Genomic DNA, 22,342 nt, shown 5'->3' on the forward strand with positions numbered 1-22,342 from the left:
TGGTGCAGTCCAAAGCCTTGCTCAGAGGGTATCCTGCAAAGCTACCTGCGGCCTCCTCCACTAAAAGTCATCAGCCTTCCACCAACAATGCTGCAGCCACGGGGGCATCACTATATAGAACAAAGAACAAAGAACAAAGAAAAGTACAGCACAGAAACAGGCCTTTCGGCTCTCCAAGCTTGCGCCGATCATATTGCCCGTCAACTAAAACATTTTGGACTTCCGGGGACCGTGTCCCTCAATTCCCATCCTATTCACGTATTTGTCAAGCTGCCTTTTAAACACGACTATCGTACTTGCTTCCACCACCTCCTCTGGCAGTGAATTCCAGACATTCTGCGTAAAAAACTTGCCCCGCACATCTCCTCTTTAGTTTTCTCCTCTCACCTTAAATCTGTGTACCCTGGTAATTATCCACCTGCGTTGCCACTTTCAGTGACCTGTGGACCTGTACACCCAGATCCCTCTGCCCATCGATGCACTTAAGGGTTCTGCCATTTACTGTATAATTCCTGCCTGTATTAGACCTTCCAAAATGCATTACCTCGCATTTGTCCGGATTAAACTCCATCTTCCATTTCTCCGCCCAAGTCTCCAACCGATCTATATCCCATTGTATCCTTTGATAATCCTCTTCACTATCTGCAACTCCTTCAACCTTAGTGTCATCTGCAAACTTACTAATTAGCCCAGTTACAGTTTCCTCCAAATCATTTATGTATACTACAAACAGCAAAGGTCCCAGCACTGATCCCTGTGGAACACCACTAGTCACAGCTCTCCATTCAGAAAAGCACCCTTCCACTGCTACCCTCTGTCTTCTATGACCAAGCCAATTCTGTATCCATCTTGCCAGCTCACCTCTGATCCCGCGCAACTTTACCTTCTGTACCAGTCTGCCATGAGGGACCTTGTCAAAGGCCTTACTGAAATCCATGTAGATAACATCCACTGCCCTTCCATTGTCGATCATCTTTGTCACTTCCTCGAAAAACTCGATCAAGTTAGTGAGAAACGACCTCCCCTTCACAAAACCATGCTGCCTCTCACTAATATGGCCATTTGCTTACAAATAGTAGTAAATCCTGTCACGAAGAATCTTCTCCAATAATTTTCCTACCACTGACGCAAGGCTCACTGACCTGTAATTTCCTGGATTATCCCTGCTACCCTTCTTAAACAATGGAACAACATTGGCCATTCTCCAGTCCTCTGGGACCTCACCCGTATCCAGTGAGGATACAAAGATTTCTGTCAAGGCCCCAGCAATCTCCTCCCTTGCCTCCCTCGGTACTCTGGGGTAGATCCCATCTGGCCCTGGGGACTTATCCACCTTAATATTCTTCAAGACGCCTAACACCTCCTCTTTTTTGATCTCAACATGATCCAGGCTATCTATACACTCTTCCCTAGACAAATCGACCGCTAAGTCCTTCTCTTTGGTGAATACTGATGAGAAGTACTCATTTAGTATCTTTCTCATTTCTTCTGGCTCCACACACAGATTCCCACCTCTGTCCCTGAGTGGGCCTACCCTTTCCCTGGCTACCCTCTTGCTTTTTACATATGTATAAAAGGCCTTGGGATTTTCCTTAATCCTGGTTGCCAGTGACATTTCATGACCCCTTTTAGCCCTCCTGACTCCTTGCTTAAGTTTCTTCCTATTTTCTTTATATTCTCCACGGGCTTCATCTGTTCCCAGCCTTCTAGCCCTTACGAATGCTTCCCTTTTTTTGTTGACTAATCTCACAATATCCTTCATTATCCAAGGTTCCTGAAACTTGCCATGCTTATCCTTCATCCTAACAGGAACAAGCCGGTCCTGAATTCTTATCAACTGACGTTTGAAAGCCCCCCACATGTCAGTTGTTGATTTGCCCTCAAACATCCACCTCCAGTCTAGATCCCTCAGTTCCTGCCTAATATTGTTATAATTAGCCTTCCCCCAATTAAGCACCTTAACCCGAGGACTCCTGTTATCCTTATCCACCAGTACCTTGAAACTTACTGAATTATGGTCACTTTTTCCAAAATGCTCCCCTACTGAAACTTCAACCACCTGGCCGGGTTCATTCCCTAATACCAGATCCAGTATTGCCCCTTCCCTAGTTGGACTATCTACATATTGTCTCAGGAAGCCCTCCTGGATGCACCTTACAAATTTTGTACCATCCAAACCCCTAGCACTAAGTTATTCCCAGTCAATATAGGAACACTACAGCAGGCAAAGGCATATGGAAAATAGGCACTGAGGGCATGTACGAATGCGAGTGGTCCATTTTTGTTTGTTTAAAAGGATGCATTTTTAGATAAAGATGTTACGGACAGGTTATTACAGCATGTTGGCTAAGGGGATCATTTGACAGGGTGTCCTATATGGATAATAAAATGGAGAATGATGGAGCCATGTTATGAAGGGTTGTTCCCTAAGGGTCTGAGCAGAAGGTCTTGGACAGTCCTCCCAAGGTGGTCTCCAGATACCAGGTGACAATGGCTGTACTCTCATGCTGGTGAGGTAATGGGGGTGCAGGAGACCATCATAAACTTGGAGATGCATTCTGACCAGTGTTGTAAGGCTGGTTTGATGGCAGTTAGATGTTCTCAGCCTAGTGCAAAGGGAGTATCCCTTGTCTCCATGCAGCCAGTCTCTGGTTGATCTTGAATAAGGTGGGAATGGCAGATTGCCTCAGGATGAAGGCATCATGGCTACTATCAGGGTAGTGAGCATTCACTAACATATGATCGCACACCAGCTGCACATTGATGCAATGGTATCCATTGCAGTTCCTATACCTCTCCCCATTGACATGGGGAGCCCACAGAGAAACTTTCTTTGTTATTCATTCATGGGATGTGGGAGTCGCTGGCTGGGCCAGCATTTATTGCCCATCCCTAATTGCCCTTGAGAAGGTGGTGGTGAGCTGCCTTCTTGAACCACTACTGTCCATGTGGTGTGGGTACACCCACAGTGCTGTTAGGGAGGGAGTTCCAGGATTTTGGCCCAGCAACAGTGAAGGAATGGCGATATATTTCCAAGTCAGGATGGTGAGTGATTTGGAGGGGAACTTCCAGGTGATGATGTTCCCAGCTTGCAGATGGTAGTGGTCATGGGTTTGGAAGGTGCTGTCTAAGAAGCCTTGGTGAGTTCCTGCAGTGCATCTTGTAGATGGTACACACTGCTGCTATTGTGCATCAGTGGTGGAGGAAGTGAATGTTTGTGGATATGGCGCAAATCAAGCGGGCTGCTTTGTCCTGGATGGTGTAAAGCTTCTTCAGTGTTGTAGGAGCTGCACTCATCCAGGCAAGTGGAGAGAATTCCATCACACTCCTGACTTGTGCCTTGTAGATGGTGGACAGGCTTTGGGGAGTCAGGAGGTGAGTTACTCGCTGCAGGATTCCTAGCCTCTGACCTGCTCTTGTAGCCACAGTATTTATATGGCTAGTCCAGTTCAGTTTCTGGTCAATGGTAACCCCCAGGATGTTGAGAGGGGGGGATTCAGTGAAAGTAATGCCTTTGAACGTCAAGAGGCGATGGTTAGATTCTCTCACATCTGTGCAGTCAATAATTCCCTGCACCATTGGAATCCTGCTATCCTGTCATCTCATCCTTACTCTCCTTGCTGAGAAAGTCTATGATGAAATTGTTTCTCTCGGCGGGTGATGTCTCCATCAGCTTCCTGATGCAGCGATGGACAGTGGACTGGGAGATTGTTCATTATGTTGTTTATTCCTGCCTGGAATGATCCTGTCACATAGAAGTTTGCTCTCATTGTGACCTTTGCAGCCACTGACTGCACCAACCCCACCCTGGCTACAGGTCGTTTTGAAGGAGGTGGCACAGCTCTGTGACAACCCCCTGGTTGATTCTGAGTCACCTCAGGCACTGCTTCAGGGTAAAGTGGAGAAATGCACTGAAAACTCTGGTGGGGGAGCTTTTTTTTTAATACAGTTGTTGGTAATGACCTGGAACTCACTGCCCACGGGGATGTTGGAAGCGGAGGCAATTAATGATTTCAGAAGGAAAGTGGATGGGCGCTTCAGGGAAATAAACTTGCAGCACTACAGGATACAGGAGGGGAAAAGGACTGACTGGACTGCTGTGCGTCACGGTGGACTCGATGGGTTGAATAGCCTCCTTCTGTGCCATAAACGATTCTAGGACTCTGACTCTAGGGTAGAGTCATCCGCAGAGAGTCTCCTCCTCTTCGTCCCTCTTCACAGAGCTTCCTCTCTCTGCTCCATTTCCCAGTCATTTTGCAGATCCAGAGTCACTGCAACTCCAGCCCCCTTATCTCTTACACACTCGATGCATTTAGGTGGGCAAATCCTCTGCCCAAACCCCAAATGGATGCACCTACCCACAAAAAAACACCAAAAGCAAGTCACAGGACTTCCACTAAATTTACCACCGCAGAAATAAGTCAAGAGCCTCTCACCTGCAAGTAAAATGGCTGGCCCTTTAAATAACACTAGTGGGGGAGGGGTTCCCTCGTTCAGTTAAACGCATGGTCAGCTGTGACTGACTGACATGGGCGCTCACTGGACCTGCCAGCTCTTAGTTTTGAAAATGGGTGTCAGATCAGTTGGAATGGCTTTTCGACATTGCAATTTGTTATGATGTCTGCGCAACACGCCCACGTTAGCACCCTTCCCAGCATGGGGCAGTACGTGAATCACACTGGAAGCTACCATTTACCAACTCTGGCAGGGGGAGATGAGTGGGGGAGTGGGGGAGTGGGGGAGTGGGGGGTGGGGTTTCGTTCTGTAGCGTCTGTACTAATGGAGCCCAAATTCACAGAGTCGCCAACTCCGCCTGGACATATTCCTGGAGGATTCATCACATGGCTCTTGCCTCCAACTGCCCTCTAATCAAACCACAAATGATTGAATAAATAGATAAAACAAGTAACTTATTTCGACGGCCTTATGACTTTCTCTCAGGTTGCTTGCATCACCCTTGGAGTAAAGAAATTCCTCCTCATTTCAATCCCAACTGGCCTACCCATAATCCTGAGATTGTGACGTCTTGCTCTGTCCAGGAGGATGATCTTTAATTCCTGGAGACTGCTGGACAACCGGATTAGAGTTGGCAACCCTACTTATATATAGTACTTAGGAGCAACTGGTATATCTCATTCATAAAAGAGAACCAGTAAGTCACTGTCTCCAATCACATATAGATTCCAGACATTCTACATTCATGACCTTCAGTACTAGAACAACTTTAATTCTAATAGACATCAACCAACAAACACAAATCCCAAAACTCAAAAGAATTTTTAATAGGTTTTAAAGCTTTGTAAGAGACTTCTATAGATTGTCTAATGGAATTTATTCAAAGAACCATTTAAGTTGGTGTTGGCTTGCTTTAAAAGGCAACATTGATTTTACTGTTATACTGGTGAAGCCTCTCATGCCGCATATGTATATCATTAAAAAATTCTATCCAGTACCACAAACTGATAATGTTAGATAGAGAAACAACAGGAAAATCAATTGTTTGTGTTCTTTACAATGATCCACTCTTCTTAAAGTGTTTTAAGAAAAAAATGTGATAATCAAATATTTGCTGCAAGGTTACCAAAGTGAAAATAAAACGCACTGGTTAGTGGCAGACAGCACACTGGACATTGGTTCCTGTTTAAATCATAATCATCGACACAGAACTACTAACGTCATTCAGCCAAATACATGCGATAACTTAACCACAAGAAAGAGGTTCTGACATTGTTCAGCTTCCTGGAAAAGCCCATTAGTGAAGCTTCCCTGAATAGAGATACTTAGAGTTTGAAATAAATCATTGCTCAGGGTCATGCTTTCTAAATTCAAAGTCTTTAACTTTTATGCATATGAAAACCACCCAGAACAAAGCCCTCTGTATAATCAGTTCCTCTTATAGAAGGACATGAGCTCTGCCTTAAATGGACCATACAAACATGAATGCACAGGGATTGCTTTAATCTTTTACTGTCAATGCAACACAGATTTCTACTCAAGCCTGAGATGAACATACTCCATTCAAATTCAGAATAAATCCATTGCAATAAATACTAGAATGATGCTGAGAATTAATTTAAATGCACTGCATTATGGCCTTGGCAGTGAGTTTGCGAGGTTATTCCACCACATGGAATATTATAGTTGAGCTCAATTCTACACATGTCTGTTGTTTGCACAAACACACATGCACACCTGCACACGCCTAGCAAGTTTCCCCTCAAGTATTCTGTCAAAACCCCTCTAAAGTTCGAACACCCCTGGTTCGGGGGCAAAAATTCTTAAAGATAGTTTACAAATTCCAGTTAAATTTGAGGATTAAAAAAATGTCTTTTAAACCCTCACTTAACCTTCTCTGCTCTAAAGAGAACATAGGAACAGATGTAGACCATCTATTCCCTTCAGAATGGGAATCTTGAACAATTTTTCCATCCTTAACCTTGGGAGTCATTGGAAAAGTTATGTAAAGTTCAAGTCATGATCTCATTTTCAATTATAATGGTCAACGAATGATGGAAGGTTCATAATGTCAATTAAGCTCATCCTGTCCCAACTGCCTTAGACGTCATTTCATCCAATTCACTTGTCTTATTCCCCTGGCACCCCAGCCCACAGAAGGTATCCAGAATTCTGGAATCATGGTGCACAGAAGGAGGGCATTTGGCCCATTGTTCCCTCTTGATGAAAGAGCTCTTCATGCGTTCTTACTCCCCTGCTCTTTCCCCATAGCCCTGCAAACTCAAACTCTGAAAGTCACTGACTTTTACATCTAATGACATTGCATTAAGCTGCCTGCAAGCAGCCTTCTTGAGAGGCCGGTTGTCAACCTCTATTTATTTATAGTTGGGAGGCTCCCATCACTCCATCTCCTTCCTGTACTGCTGCAGTTCATGTGGAGTAGGGTCGACTGCCCTAATTCTTCTAGGTGGTAGATGTCACGGTTTGGAAGATGCCGTTGAAGGAGTCTTGGTGAGTTCCTGCCATACATCTTGTAGATGGTACACACTGCTGTCACTGTGCGTCAGTGGTGGAGGGAGTGAGAATGATTAAGGTGGTGGATGGGGTGCCAATTAATTTGGCTGCTTTGTCCTGGATGGGGGTCAAGCTGGAGGGCCACCTCAGTCCTCTGCCTCTTCCTCATGTTCTGTTCCCTCCTTTCCAGCTAGGAGGAGAGGAACAGATGAGAGAGTGTGGGTAACGGCATATGTTGAACATTTGTTGAGGGTGAATCTGAGGGAGAAGAATGACATTGCATAAAGGTGAGGTGTCAGTGGTGGGTAGACAGATGGGATGTGGGGAGGTGCATAGAGAGAGAGGGATGGGTGCCTGTTCAAGTTGGTGTGAGGAGTGATGTGCTGGAGTAAGTTTGAAAAGGTGGTGGGAGGGGATGCGGGATTAGCATGACGTTCACATCAGGATGTAGCTGTATACACCTCTCCTGCCGTAATAAGGTCATTAAATTACTTTAGGCATTGAATCCACAAACCTAGCACCCACACTGCTGCTGCTCATCACATGGGCTATGCCTTTGTGGTCTCAGCTCCAGGCCTCTTCCTCCCATCGGGTAGAGAACAGTCTCTCCCTGTCAGGCTTCACACCCAGGAAAGCATCACTAAAACGAGGCGACTTCCTTGAATTTGCTCTCGGTCCATCCTCTAGCACATGCCTTTCCTCCCGCCCACACCCCTCTCCTTTCCCACTTTGCTGGAGGGAACACAGTGGGGGGGTGGGGAGAGGCAGAGAAGCAGAGATAGCCCTCCAGCCATTTTGGCGCTAACAGCTGTTGAGGAGGAGATGACGCTGGACATCAGTATGTTCGGCCTGATGTTGGATATGGGGGGGCCGCCCAAACACTCCACCCTGTCAATTTGTTGTGCTGCCCTCCCAACTACAGGAATGTCACGTGTGGAGTGTCCCTTTAAACACTGGAGTAGAAATGGCCCTCGTGTGGATCTACTGTGCCCATTGTTGGGAAACTCAGAAATAACAGGAATTTCGTGTCTGGGTTTAAAACTCACTGGCAGACGCATGGCAGTTATTATTGGGGTTTCCTGCACACAACCAGGCCACAGCCGCCCTGTTCCCAGTGTGTCAGGAACTTCCAGTCCAGCCCCACGTGACTGCAGGTTGTTGCTGTATTTGCTTTTTGCCATGCTTCCCACTCTCTCACTCTGTGCAGGAAAACCACCGCTCCTATTCCGGGGTTTTGTGTGAGGTTTGTCAGTGTCGTCTGCAACCACGTCCCGTGGTCAAATAATCTGCTAACATCTAGATTATCCGCGCCTCTTAGCATTTACGTGTCAATTCAAGGACAGCGGAGATACTCACATCGTCTTAGTCTGACCCCTCATGGAGTTGTAAAGAAAACGCGGCGTCGGACCTGTGTGAGGCACTGCTCATGTGGAGCATCAGATCCCTCGGGTATTCCAGACTCCTGCCCAGCCTAATTTAAATGTTTAGGGAGGAGGTTCTCTCCCCTCTCAATTTCCACATGTTGAAATTTCTAACTTTGGGGCGCATCTCTTAGCCTGTGTAGTTAAGCTGGACAATCAGAGCTGCAGTCAGCCGGGAACACAGCATAGCAAACAGGGTCCTGCCTGGCTGGCACTATAACCCCAGAGAGGTTATGATGAAGAGCTAGGTTTGGATTTCGTAATTTGGTTATCATGCTCTGGAGCAGATTATCAAAACATGTGGCGGGTATGCATTACCTATCATGTGTTAAGAAAGGGGCGTGACTATTCCCCCCACCCACCTCAAAGGAGTGAAGATTTCCAGTTAGAGAGGATAAATTGTGGCTTAGGTGGGATTGGAAGAATTTAAGGTGATTGGTCGCCTGATGTTTTGCTCAATTGGCATAGGGCATTGAGCAAAGAGTGGGCATGAAGGGGGCATTTTCAAGTTGTCCAGCTGTGACCAGTAGAGTGCCTCAAGGATCAGTGCCGGGGTCTCACTTTTTAACCATCGATATTAATGATGATACCAAACTCGGTGGAAAGGTAAACTGTAGGAAGGGCACAAGGAGGCTGCAAAGAGACATAGACAGGATAAGTGAGTGATCAAGAGATGGCAGATGGAGGATAATATCGGGGGGGGGGGGTGAAGTTACTCCTTTTGGTTGGAAGAATAAAAAAGCAGAATATTTTTTAAAAGGGAAACTTGTCAAATGTCGATGTTCACAGATACTTGGGTGTGATCATACAAGGAGTACAGAAAGTTAGCATTCAGGTGCAGCAAACAATTAGGAAGGCAAATGGCATGCTGGCCTTTATTACAAGAGAATTACTTATGAACATGTGAACTAGAAGCAGGAGTAGGCCTCTCAGCCCTTCAAGCCTGCTCCACCATTCAAGAAGATCATGGCTGATCTGATTGTAACCTTCTGCCTACCTTGTGAATCAAGAATATATCTAGTTCTTCCTTAAAAATATTCAAAGACTCTGCTTCCACTGCCTTCTGAGGAAGAGAATTCCAAAGGCTCTCAACCCTCTGAGAGAAAAAAATTCTCATCTCTTTCTTAAATGAGTGACCCCTTATTTTTTAAACAATGCTCTAGATTCTCCCACAAGAGGACATGTCCTCCCCACATCCAGTGTTTCAAGACCCCTCAGGATCTTAAAGGTTTCAATTAAGTTGCCTCTTGCTCTTCTAAATTCCAGTGTGATACAAGCCCAACCTGTTCAACCTTCCCTCATAAGACAACCCACCCGTTCCTGTTATTAGCCAAGTAAACCTTTGCTGAACTGCTTACAAGGCATTCACATCTTTCCTTCAATAAGGAGACCTATACTGTGGACAGTACTCCAGATGTTGTCTCATCAGTGCCCCGTACAACGAAAGCATAACCTCCCTACTTTTGTATTCAATTCCCCTCACAATAAACAACAACATTCCATCAGCTTTCTTAATTCCTTGCTGTACCTGCACTCTATCCTTTTTGTGATTCATGCACTAGGACACCCAGATCCCTCTGCATCTCAGAGCTCTGCAATATCTCGCCATTTAGATAATAAGCTTCTTTTTTATTCTTCCTTCCAAAATGGTCAGTTTCACATTTGCCCACATTATACCCCATTTGCCAGATCTTAAAGAAGTCTTGTTCCTATTGCACAGGGCTTCGGTGAGACTACATCTCGAGCACCGGGCTGAATAATATACTCTGTGTCGGCGGGCAGGAGTCATAGACGAAAACGAGTGGCTCGCTGACTCCCACCACTACAGCGCGCTGTATAAAAAGGCAAACAACCAATCGTTACCTGCCGGGCGGGTTTCCAGCCCGCAACATTCCATCAGTGTGACTTTCCGTCCAATGGGAGTTGAAGAGTGGGATGACTGGCATCCGAACTAGCAGGCCATGACGTGGAAGGTGGTCACAGCCATTCATTTAAAGGGGCAGCTGGTACAGGATTGTGTCGGACGCAGCTGGGTTTTGAGTAATCTGGAAGCAAAAAGGATTTCGGTGGAGTGCAAAACCATTTGCAATCATTGGCACAGGTAAATCTGAATTTTCTTATTATTTTGACAATATTCACAGAGAGTCAGCATTCAGGGCCTTTGGCAAGGCACACACAGCCTTCCAGTTTGATACAAGCCCAACCTGTTCAACCTTCCCTCATAAGACAACCCACCCGTTCCTGTTATTAGCCAAGTAAACTTTTGCTGAACTGCTTACAAGGCATTCACATCTTTCCTTCAATAAGGAGACCTATACTGTGGACAGTACTCCAGATGTTGTCTCATCAGTGCCCCGTACAACGAAAGCATAACCTCCCTACTTTTGTATTCAATTCCCCTCACAATAAACAATAACATTCCATCAGCATTCCAACATTCCAACATTCATTGTAAGCGTAACCATCCAGGAAATATGGAGCAGCTCACTCCTAATTATCTTTCTCCCTATGTTGATGGCCAAGAGAAGGAAGGGAAGAAGAGTCCGAACTGCCCCAAGGCTTAATGACGATTCCCTCAGAACCCTCCTCCAGGCTGCGAGTATCAGGCATGAGGTCTTAATGCCAGGCGATGGGAAGGGGAGACATCCCAGAATCAGCCTGGACAGATGCGGCCGCAGAGGTCAGCAGTGTTGGGGTCATCCTGAAAACACAGGGCAATGCCGATAAAAGCTTAATGATCTTTTAAGAAATGCAAAGGTGAGTAAGTCTCCACTGTGGACATGAGCACATACAGAAGGTCAGGGGAAGGTTCTATCTGGGTAATACCTTGTGTACTGTTCAGTGACACTGCTCATGGCCCTGAGGCCTATGTACATGTGGCGTTGGGGGTGCTGGGGGAAGGGGCGTAGTGCTAAATTTTGAGGTGCATTCCTCAACCAAACCATGCTTGCAAATCTCAAAACACAGTGTGGAATTTTCCACTCCCGTTGGTGACGCCAGTGAACAATGTGGCGAGGAGGTCAAAAATCAGTCTTGTGCCATCGTGAAACCAGTTTTCAATCGCCTGCTCCACCTGTCAATGGCGGGCCGCATTTCCCACTGTCGCACGTCAGGAAACTAATTTCAGTACTTTAGCATCTCGTTACAAGCCCTGCTCGCCAGAATCATCCTCCCCACGCTGGATCATCTGGGCACACTGATGTGTTTCCACAACTGTACATTGGTGACGTGCACCTGGCGAGCTGCACTTTACTTGGGACTTCGAGGTTTGTTTGCCTATCTTGCTTCAGGCAGCATTCGCAGTCACCAGCGCCAGACTTCGCAGACAGCACCACATCACTGTTAGGGAGGCTGGTCTCTACCTACCAGGCCAGCTGTAAGGCGGGGGTGGCTTTCCAATGGCTGCAGGGCTAGGGCTTGCGTGGGGAATGGGGAGAAGTGGTCTCAAGCAAGGGAAGAGGCTGCAGGACAAGAACTGTACTGGGGAAGGTGGGGGGGGCGGGTATCCCAGGGTGTGTGTTGGGGGGGGCACATGTTGATCTGGGCAAGTAGCCTCAAAATGGTGAGGGCTGAGGAGGCAGCCTCCAGAGGAGATAAGGCCAGATGGAGATGTGAGTGTGTGAGTTTAGAGTGACAGCATGGATGAGATCATTCATCCTCTATCTGCACTGGATGGCGAACGTCTTCTGTGCAGCACTGACCCTGACCACCACTGTCATTGCCTCCTAAGCCGGAGTGGTGAGATTGCTGGACCTCCTGTGGCCAGAACAGGGGCAGGGGATACCACAACAGACCACCCAAAAGCATTCCAGTGACGGGTCACTGAACTCTTCTTGGCTTTCAGGATCATGTCTTCAATGGAGCAAGCATTGAGAATAGTGCACGGCTGCAGTTTAGATATGGCACCCGGAGTGAGGTAATGGTGTGGCGGATGATTCAGAGGCTGCCTGCCAGCGAGGCGGCGTTTCAGGTGGCAGTGTAATTTCTGAGGCAAGAAGCAGACGATGTGGTGCGAAAACCTGCCCTTGTGGCCGACAGGTAAAGCATCATCTTTCATGCCCACTACTGCACTTAATGCAAACCCGGGACGATTCTGCCCATAGTGTCTCACACTAGATGTGATTCTGCAATTGGATAATGCTCAGCCAAGAAACCGGTTCCCACTTGCAAGATCACGACGATCTGAGGATAATCTATTTGTTCCTATAAAATGACATTTCATTCGCGTTTATCTATTCCCTTTGCTCCCTTCCTTAACTGACTGGGTTCCAGGGAAGCTCTTTTCAAGTCTCTGCTGTGCTCTATCCACTGGAATGAATTGTACGCCAACTTAGTTGTCTTAGGTTCCTCACATTTCTGGCAAACTAATGTAACAGCAATACATTGAAACATAGGCAAAAGTTTAAATGGCCTTTATAATTATACCATGTGCAACTAATGCATGAACATTTTACTCCTTCATCTGAAACTTCACCCTTTATTATTCTAATGGAAATATTTACACATTTATTTTGAACCCTTTTGCTAAAATAACAAAGAGAGAAATTTCAGATTAACATGTTCAGCTTTCAAATGATGTAAATTCCAGAACCATTGTGTAAGTAGAACAGCGAGACAGGGTCATTCTGGCCACTCAGTGTAAACAGCAAAGAGACATCCCAGTTTCTTCAGTGTGACTAATATAAAGTGTCCCACCTTCATCACTTACGCAGTGACCTGAATGCCCTATGAATAGAGTGCCAAATTTTGGAGCGCAGGAGCTCTAAGGAAATGTGTTGGTCATATCATTTCTAAATCTACTATTACGTTGTTTTCATATGTATTAATAATTTTAACCCCCAGCAGTAAAACTATGCTTTTTAAGTGAAAAATGTTAGTGCTGGTAGACATTTTATTTTGAAGCATGTGGCATTTTGAATCATTAGTCTTTAGCATAGCTAGAATTTCATTATACAACAGTCTGATGATTTAATTCAAGCCTATTATTAACATGAAAGCTTTGCTCACTTCTGACTGGGAGATGGTATATAGAGGGACCACTGCTTTTCTTGATTTATACTAATAACCTAGACCTTGGTGTACAGGACACAATTTCAAAATTTGAAGATGATGCAAGACTTGGAAGTATTGTGAACTGTGAGGAGAATAGTGAAAGACTTCAAGAGGATATAAACTGGCTGGTGGAATAGGCAGACATATAGCAGGTGAAATGTAACGTAGAGAAGTGTGAAGTGATATATTTTGGTCAGAGAAATGAGGAGAGGTGGCATAAACTAAAGGGTACAATTCTAAAGGAAATGCAAGAGCAGAGGGACCTGGGTGTATATGTCCATACATCATTGAAAGTGTCAGGGTGGGCTGAGAAAGCAGTTAATAAATTATACTAAATCATGTGTTTTCTAAATAGGAGGACAGAGCACAAAAGCAAGTTACGAACCTTCATAAAACACTGGTTCAGTCTCAACTATCAACATCCTAGGGGTTACCCTTTGACCAGAAACTGAACTAGACTAGCCATGTAAATACTGTAGCTACAAGAGCAGGTCAGAGGCTAGGAATCCTGTGGTGAGTAACTCACCTCCTGACTACCCAAAGCCTGTCCACCATCTACAAGGCACAAGTCAGGAGTGTGATGGAATACTCCCCACTTGCCTGAATGAGTGCAACTCCCACAACACTCAAGAAGGTCAACATCATCCAGGACAAATCAGCCCACTTGATTGACACCCCATCCATAAACATTCACTCCCTCCACCACCAATGCACAGAAGCAGCAGTGTGTACTATATACAAGGTGCACTGCAGGAACTAAGTAGCACCTTCCAAATCCACAACCATTACTAGAAGGACAAGGGCAGCAGATAGATAGGAATATCACCATCTGCAAGTTCCCCTCCAAGCCACTCACCAACCTTACTTGGAAATATATTGCTGTTCCTTCACTGTTGCTGGGTCAAAATCCTGGAACTCCCTTCCTAACAGCACTGTGGATGTTCCTACACCACATGGACTGCAGCGACTCAAGAAGGCAGCTCACCACCACCCTCTCAGGTCCAGTTAGGAATGGGCAATAAATGCTGGCCCAGCCAGCAAAGCCCACATCCCATTAACGAATAAAAAAATAGGGAAGTTTTTAGAAAGGGTGCAGAAAGGATTTACAAGAATGGCTCCAAGGATGGGAGACTTCAGTTATGTGGATGGATTGGTGAAGCTGGGTCTGTACTCCTTGGAGAAGAGAAAGTTGAGAGGAGATTTGTTAGATGTGTTCAAAATAATGAGGGGTCTGGTTAAAGCAAATGGGGAGAAACTGTTCCCATCGGCAGAAAGTCGAGAACCCTAAGATGATTAACAAAAGAACCAGTGGCAACATGAGGAAAAACTTCTTTATGCAACAAGCGGATTAGATCTGGACTGCACTGCCTGAGCATGCAATGGAGACAGATTCAATTGTGGTTTTCAAAAGGGAACTGCATAATTATCTGAAGAGAAGATTTTACAGGGCTACAGGAGGAGTTGGACTAGCTGAGTTGCTGTTGCAGAGAACTGACACAGACAATATGCTGAATGGCCTCCTTCTCTGCTGTAACCATTCTATGATTCTAGTATAGGTACATTCAAGGAACTTGATAAACCACGAGGAAGAAAGAAGTTGAAGGTTACCCTGATAGTGTGATCAAGGAGGGTGGGAGGAGGCTTGTGTGGAACATAAACACCAACATAGATGAGGTGGGCCAAATGGCCTATTTCTGTGCTGTAAATTCCGTGCAGAGCTGCCAGGAGGGAATACAAACACTATACCACGTTTCACATCCTCAGGCCATCACAGCCAAGGAGTTAATGTTCAGTAGACAAACGCAGCAAGGTGTTTGGGGATATTGATGCTGCTTTAGATCCTGGGAACCTTGAGCTTCAAAGACCCTGAAATGCCTGTTTACGAGAAAGCTACATGCAGGGAGTTGTAAGATGTGTCTTTTTTTACAGTCAGGGAGTTGTATAGAAATGTTACTGCTGTTGCTGCACATTGATTCAGAGACATTCAGCAGCAGCAGTATGAGGCCTGGGACCCCGGGTTCAGCCTTCCCTCCACTGCCTCTTAACCACCCCAGGCTCCGGATTCGCAGCCACACTGCAATTTCTGGGCATTCCAGTCTACTGTTACCATCTGGCCCGAATTCAAACTCCAGGAACTCGTGGCCAAACTTGCACTTGTGCCCTACATAATAATAGAGGTAGAAATCACTCAATATGGTCCCCGCACTGGCAGCCTCTGTACCACAAGACACACAGTCCTATTTGTATACAAGAGGATTTCCGTGCAGCTCTGATTGCTGCCACCGATGAGCCAAATCCCTCCTCATGTGTTGCTCTTGGAAACAAGTAGCTTTAATATTGGAGGCAGCAAGGATTAAAATCAACACCAATCTTACAGATAGAAAATACAAACAATTAACAGAAAGGGTTCCACTGAGATCAGTGGAAAGAAAAATCAAGTGGGGCATACAATGGATGGCCAATCAGCAGAGTTTACCATCCTAGTTTTAAAAAGGAGGTGCCGAAGGTAAAATAGGAGGATCAACAATTAGGTCATGAACTCTCTCCTCCATCCCCACCCCCTTTCCGATTTACCCCCTCCTTTTTGTTTTTTCCAATAATTTATATAGATTTTTCTTTTCCCACCTATTTCAATTATTTTTAAATGTATTTCCATCCATTGTTTTATCTCTACTTTTTAGCCTTTATCGATTCCTTCACCCCACCCCACCCCCACTAGGGCTATCTGTACCTTGCTTGTCCTGCTTTCTACCCTTAATTAGCACATTCCTTTAGATAATATCACCACCTTCAACACCTCTTTGTCCTTTTGTCTGTGACATCTTTTGGTTATCTCCACCTATCACTGGCCCTCTATCCAGCTCTTCTTGTCCCCACCCCCCCCAAACCAGCTTATATTTCACCCCTTCTCTATTTTTCCTTAGTTCTGCTGAAGAGTCATGCGGACTCGAAACGTTAACTGTGTTCTTCTCCGCAGATCCTGTCAGACCTGCTGAGTTTTTCCAGGTATTTTTGTTTTTGTTTTGGATTTCCAGCATACGCAGTTTTTTGCTTTTATCTTTAGTAAAATAGGAGGCATTGGACACGGGTTAAGGCTGAAGCCAGAGTTATGGAAAAGCCAATGACTTTTCCAAGCTATTAATCTTCGGGACTGTTCACATGTTAGTTTTAAAATTCACAGCTGACCTCCGGAAGTTTATATCAATGCATCTTTCGTGAGCGCTTTTACGTCCTTAACAACACTTGTATTGTGGTCGGGGAAGAGAGACTGGATTTGAACAGGTTCAGTTGACCCAAGAGCTCTTTGAGCTAAGAACAGACGTCTAAATGCTGTTGGTAGCCACTCATTATGGTCCCTATGAATCATGCAGGGACGCTGGGCAGTGGTTTACAGGACTAACCATTAAAGCCTTTAAATAGGAGGTGCCCGAGGGGCACTCCGGTGCGCTCCAGCAGCACTGCACCCCTAGTGCAGGGTAAGGAGTGGAAGACACAGAGGGTATTGGCTGCTAACCAATCTGCAGGCTGCGTACCCTTCCCGGTGCATGGAAGTGTGAAGGAATGAATGTCCCTGAGAATCTAATTCATCGCACTGTCACACCTCACTGCAAGAGAAGTGGGCCCACAATGCCAGGGGGGTGAGCAGGGCTGGAGGCAGTGTGCCCGGCCTGGTTAACCTCACCCCACTGTGAGCATTGTAGAAGTTCTTTAATGCTAGCAAGCAGTAATACCTCATTCTGCATGCATTACTAAGGTAGTTAGAGGTTGTGTCCTCGTACACACATGAAGATTGAGAATGGTCACAACACACACTTTATTTCTGGTCTCCTGTGGAGATGAACCATCGCCAGCTGTGAGCGTCAGCCCTGAGGGACCCACACTAACCTCCGAGGAGGAAGAGGCATCCCCAGAGGGTGCCGTGTCACATCCTCTTCCTGCTCCAACACAGATACTGGCACCTCGGCAGGGATTCGCACAATCTGGTGAGGGGCCCTTCTCAATCACACATGCAACCGTCAGAGTCTGCGGTAGAACAGGCCTGGGACAGTTGGAGGCGTGCTCAAGGTGATCCGGAGAATGAGTCCCAGTCGGATAATGAGCCTCTGGAGTCATCCGTAAGGCAGCAGATGCTGGAAATCCAGCACAATGTCCGTGGAAATTGGGCAGAGATACAGGAGAGGCCATGTGCACAGTGATCACCCACTCTTCAGAGTGCTCAGCTTCCTGTATGGGCAGACCGGTGATTGTCCTGCAGGGCCATACCCAGCAGATTGCAGGAGCAGTCATGGGTATGAGCTCTGAGCTGCACTCCCTCACCCTGGCTCTGATCTCAGGGGGCCCAGAGTCAGGTAGACAGGAGGACTGGGAGCCTGGACACTCAGCCAACTCCTAGTCCCTCTCAGGAAGACAGGGAGGACCAATTGGTCCTCCTGGTGGAGGACGAGCATCAACAGTCGCCATCTCGAAGCACCTCTGATGGGGGCAGCCTGCTCTCCACTCCCGCACCATTGGCACAGTCAACCCGGATTGCCACGGCAACAGAAGAGCCCGCTGCCACTCTGCAGGAGACTTCTAATGTGGCGGGGCCTTCAAGGCCTCACCCCCAAAGAGATGCCCACCAAAGTCGTCCAGGGGAACGGGGCAACCGGATCAGCAGCCTCTCTCCAGTGCAGCTGAAAGCAAGGGGGGAGCATTGCGCTGGAGCACATGGAGGAGATTGAGAAAGAATCCACAACAGACATATGATTTTACGTGGATTATGTATCCTTGGAATAGGCCATTGGCCATTTGAAAATAAACCACGTGCTTCATAGTCATCATGCAGAGGTTCAGTAGGTTCTTTACGGTTTAAGGAAATGATGGGAGATGTGGTCCTTGCAGATTATTATGTGAAGGTGTGTCAAGGTGCAGCAATGCTTAAGGGATGGAGATGGCGATTGGCTGACTGGACATTTTGAAAGGGTTCTCAGCCGAGGGAGGATTAAATAGAAATGCCGGGAGTAGAGGCAGCTTCCAGACCTCGGCTACACCACCTACTGGAGCCTCAGCATTATTAAGGCCTCCCATGCCTCACGGCTGTCCATGTGCTCCTGTGCAGGCCCTTGCGCTTCTCCATCCAAGGGTTCCCTCACCTCATCATCAACCTCATCATCAGAGGACTGACTGCTTTCTTGTGGCTCGTCTTCCTCCAGGTCATCCCCTCTATGCAGTGCAAGGTACAGCACACAACGACAGCCACGGCACAACCAGGGCCATAATGGGGCAGACAACTGGAAGGATATCAGCGACACTCCGGATGGAGCGTACAGCAATGCTTCTCCTGATCTATCCTGGCATCGGAAACTCATCTTTAGGAGCTTAATTACCTGTTCTACGATGGCTCTGGTTGTGCCTTTGACTGTTGTTGTACCTCTTCTCTGTGTCTGTTTTAGGGGACCTCACAGGTGTCATGAGCCATTTCTTCAAAGGATGGCCTTTGTCACCCAGCAGCCAACCATCCAGGGTATTAGGTCCAGAAAACATGTCTGAAAGTCCCTGAGAATACAGGAGTCGTGGCTGCTGCCTGGGTGCCCAGCGGCAGACCTGCACAATTCTTCGATGGTGGTCACATACCAACTGGACATTTAAAGAGCGGCAGCCCTTCCTGTTTATACACGTGCAGGGCTGGTCAGCTGAAACCTTCATGGCTATGAGCCTGGTCTATCGCTCCCTGAGCCCTGGGGGAATCTGCCATCGCCACAAACCCTCCTGGCTTGTCCAGGTTGACTGTGCCAGTCCATGGAGAATGCAGTGTACTGAACTGCCCTTTAGAACACTGCATCGGTGAAGACCTTAATGCAGTGGTGGGCAGCAGGCTGCATGATGCCAGTGAGATCTCCACAGGCTGCCTGAAAGAGTCCATTCACAAAGAAATTCAGCACCACAGTGACCTTGATGGCGACTGGCATTGGATGAGCACCTTGCATGTTGGAAGCAATCTCCCCTGCCAGTATCTCACTGAGAGAGGCCACTGTGGCTCTCGATTACCGGAGTCTCCTCTGGCACTGTATCTCACACATTTGAAGGTGACTCATTCACACCCTGTGTAGTCGAAAGGGATCATAAAGCCTTGTTCTGCGTCTCTGTGGTTGCAGCATCCTGTCTTGAGTAGCCCCTTGCTCCTGCACAGGTCTACCACTGTCATGCAGCTACAGAGCAGCCTGCCCCTAAGCATCTGGCCTTGTCCCTCTCAATCGCCTCCTCACTGCAAGTTGTGTCTCCCACGGAGGCCGCTATCCCCATGTTGATCAAAACAGGCAGGCTGAAATGCAGCTGAGGCACTAAGTGCACAAAGCTGCAGGCTCATTTCAGCCTTATTAACATCTATAGATTCCATTCAATGCATACCGACTAATAGCAACTCCTAACATCACTCACAGCAGCCTGCACAAAGAACAAACCAGCTGCCATTAAACCCATCCTGACATTCAACCATATTCAAAAAAATTCCCCGGCTGGTGTTCTTCCCATACTATGAACTATTATTACAGTCAGCAGTATTATTATGGTCATCAGTTTTATTGTAGTCAGCTGGTATTATTGCAGTCAGCAGCTTTTATTGTAGTCAACACGTATTATTGTAGTAAGCAGGTATTATTACAGTCAGCAGGTATTATTGTAGTCAGCAGGTATTGTAGTCAGCAGGTATTATTGTAGGCAGCAGCAATTATTACAATTAGCTAGTATTATTGTAGTCAGCAGTTATTATTGCAGTCAGCTCGCATTATTGTAGTCAGCAGGTATTATTACAGTCAGCTAGTATTATTGTAGTCAGCAGGTAATATTGTAGTCAGCAGGTATTATTACATTCAGTAGTTATTATTAGTCAGTGGGTATTATTGTAGTCAGCAGCTATTATTACAGTCAGTGGGTATTATTGCAGTCAGTGGGTATTATTGTAGTCAGTGGGTATTATTACAGTCAGTGGGTATTATTGCAGTCAGTGGGTATTATTGTAGTCAGCAGGTATTGTTACAGTCAGTGAGTATTAATGTAGTCAGTGGGTATTATTGAAGTCAGTGGGAATTATTGAAGTCAGCGGGTATTATTGTAGTCAGCAGGTATTAATACAGTCAGTGGGTATTATTGTAGACAGCAGTTATTATTGCAGTCAGCTCGCATTATTGTAGTCAGCAGGTATTATTACAGTCAGCTAGTATTATTGTAGTCAGCAGGTATTATTGTAGTCAGCAGGTATTATTGTAGTCAGCAGGTGTTATTACAGTTAGTGTGTATTATTGCAGCCAGTGGGTATTATTGTAGTCAGCAGTATTATTGCAGTCAGCAGGTATTATTGCAGTCAGTTGGTATTATTGTAGTCAGTGGGTATTATTGAAGTCAGCAGGTATTATTGTAGTCAGCAGGTATTATTGTAGTCAGTGGGTATTACTGCAGTCAGCAGGTAATATTACAGACAGTGGGGATTATTGCAGTCAGTGGGTATTATTGCAGTCAGTGGGTATTATTGAAGTCAGCAGGTATTATTGTAGACAGTGGGTATTATTGTAGTCTGTGGGTATTATTGTAGTCAGTGGGTATTATTGCGGTCAGAGGGTATTATTGTAGTCAGTGGGTATTATTGCGGTCAGTGGGTATTATTGAAGTCAGCGGGTATTTTTGTAGTCAGTGGGTATTATTGAAGTCAGTGGGTATTAGTACAGTCAGTGAGTATTAATGTAGTCAGCAGGAATTATTACAGTCAGCTAGTATTATTGTAGTCAGCAGGTATTATTGTAGTCAGCAGGTATTACTACAGTCAGTAGGTATTATTGCAGTCAGTAGGTATTATTGTAGTGAGCAGCTATTATTTCAGTCAGTGGGTATTATTACAGTCATGGGTATTATTGCAGTCAGTGGGTAATATTGAAGTCAGCAGGTATTATTGTAGTCAGCAGGTATTATTGTAGTCAGGGGGTATTATTGTAGTCAGCGGGTATTATTGCAGTCAACGGGTATTATTGTAGTCAGCAGGTACTATTAGAGTCAGTGGGTATTATTGCAGACAGCAGGTATTATTGCAATCAGTGGGTATTATTGTAGTCAGCAGGTATTATTGTAGTCAGCAGTTATTATTGTGGTCAGTGGGTATTATTACAGTCAGCAGGTATTATTGTAGCCAGCAAGTATTATTACAGTCAGTGGGTATTATTGTAGTCAGCCGGTATTATCACAGCGGGTATTATTGTAGTCAGCAGGTATTATTGCAGTCAGCAGGTATTATTGCAGTCAATGGGTTTTATTGCAATCAGTGGGTATTATTGAAGTCAGTAGGTATTATCACAGTCAGAGCGTATTATTGTAGTCAGCAGTTATTATCACAGTCAGAGCGTATTATTGTAGTCAGCAAGAACTATTGCTGTCAATGGGTATTATTGCAGTAGTGGGTATTATTGATGTCAGCAGGTATTATTGCAGTCAGTGGTTATTATTGCAGTCAGTGGGTATTATTGCAGTCAGTGGATATTATTGCAGTCAGTGGGTATATTTGAAATCAGCAGGTACTATTGCAGACAGTGGTTATTATTGTAGTCAGTGGGTATTATTGTAGTCAGTGGGTATTATTACAGTCAGTGGGTATTACTGCAGTCAGAGGGTATTATTGTAGTCAGCAGGTATTATTGTAGTCAGCAGCTTCTATTGTAGTCAGCAGGTTTCTTTCAGTCAGCAGGTATTATTGCAGTCAGTGGGTATTATTGAAGTCAGCAGGTATTATTGTAGTCAGCAGGTGTAATTACAGTCAGTGGGTATTTTTGCAGTAAGAGGGTATTATTGCAGTCAACAGGTATTATTGTGGTCAGCAGGTGTTATTACAGTTAGTGGGTATTATTGCAGCTAGCGGGTATTATTGTAGTGAGTGGGTA

This window comes from Carcharodon carcharias, chromosome 15 (genome assembly GCF_017639515.1).
Source record: "Carcharodon carcharias isolate sCarCar2 chromosome 15, sCarCar2.pri, whole genome shotgun sequence".
NCBI lineage: Eukaryota > Metazoa > Chordata > Chondrichthyes > Lamniformes > Lamnidae > Carcharodon > Carcharodon carcharias.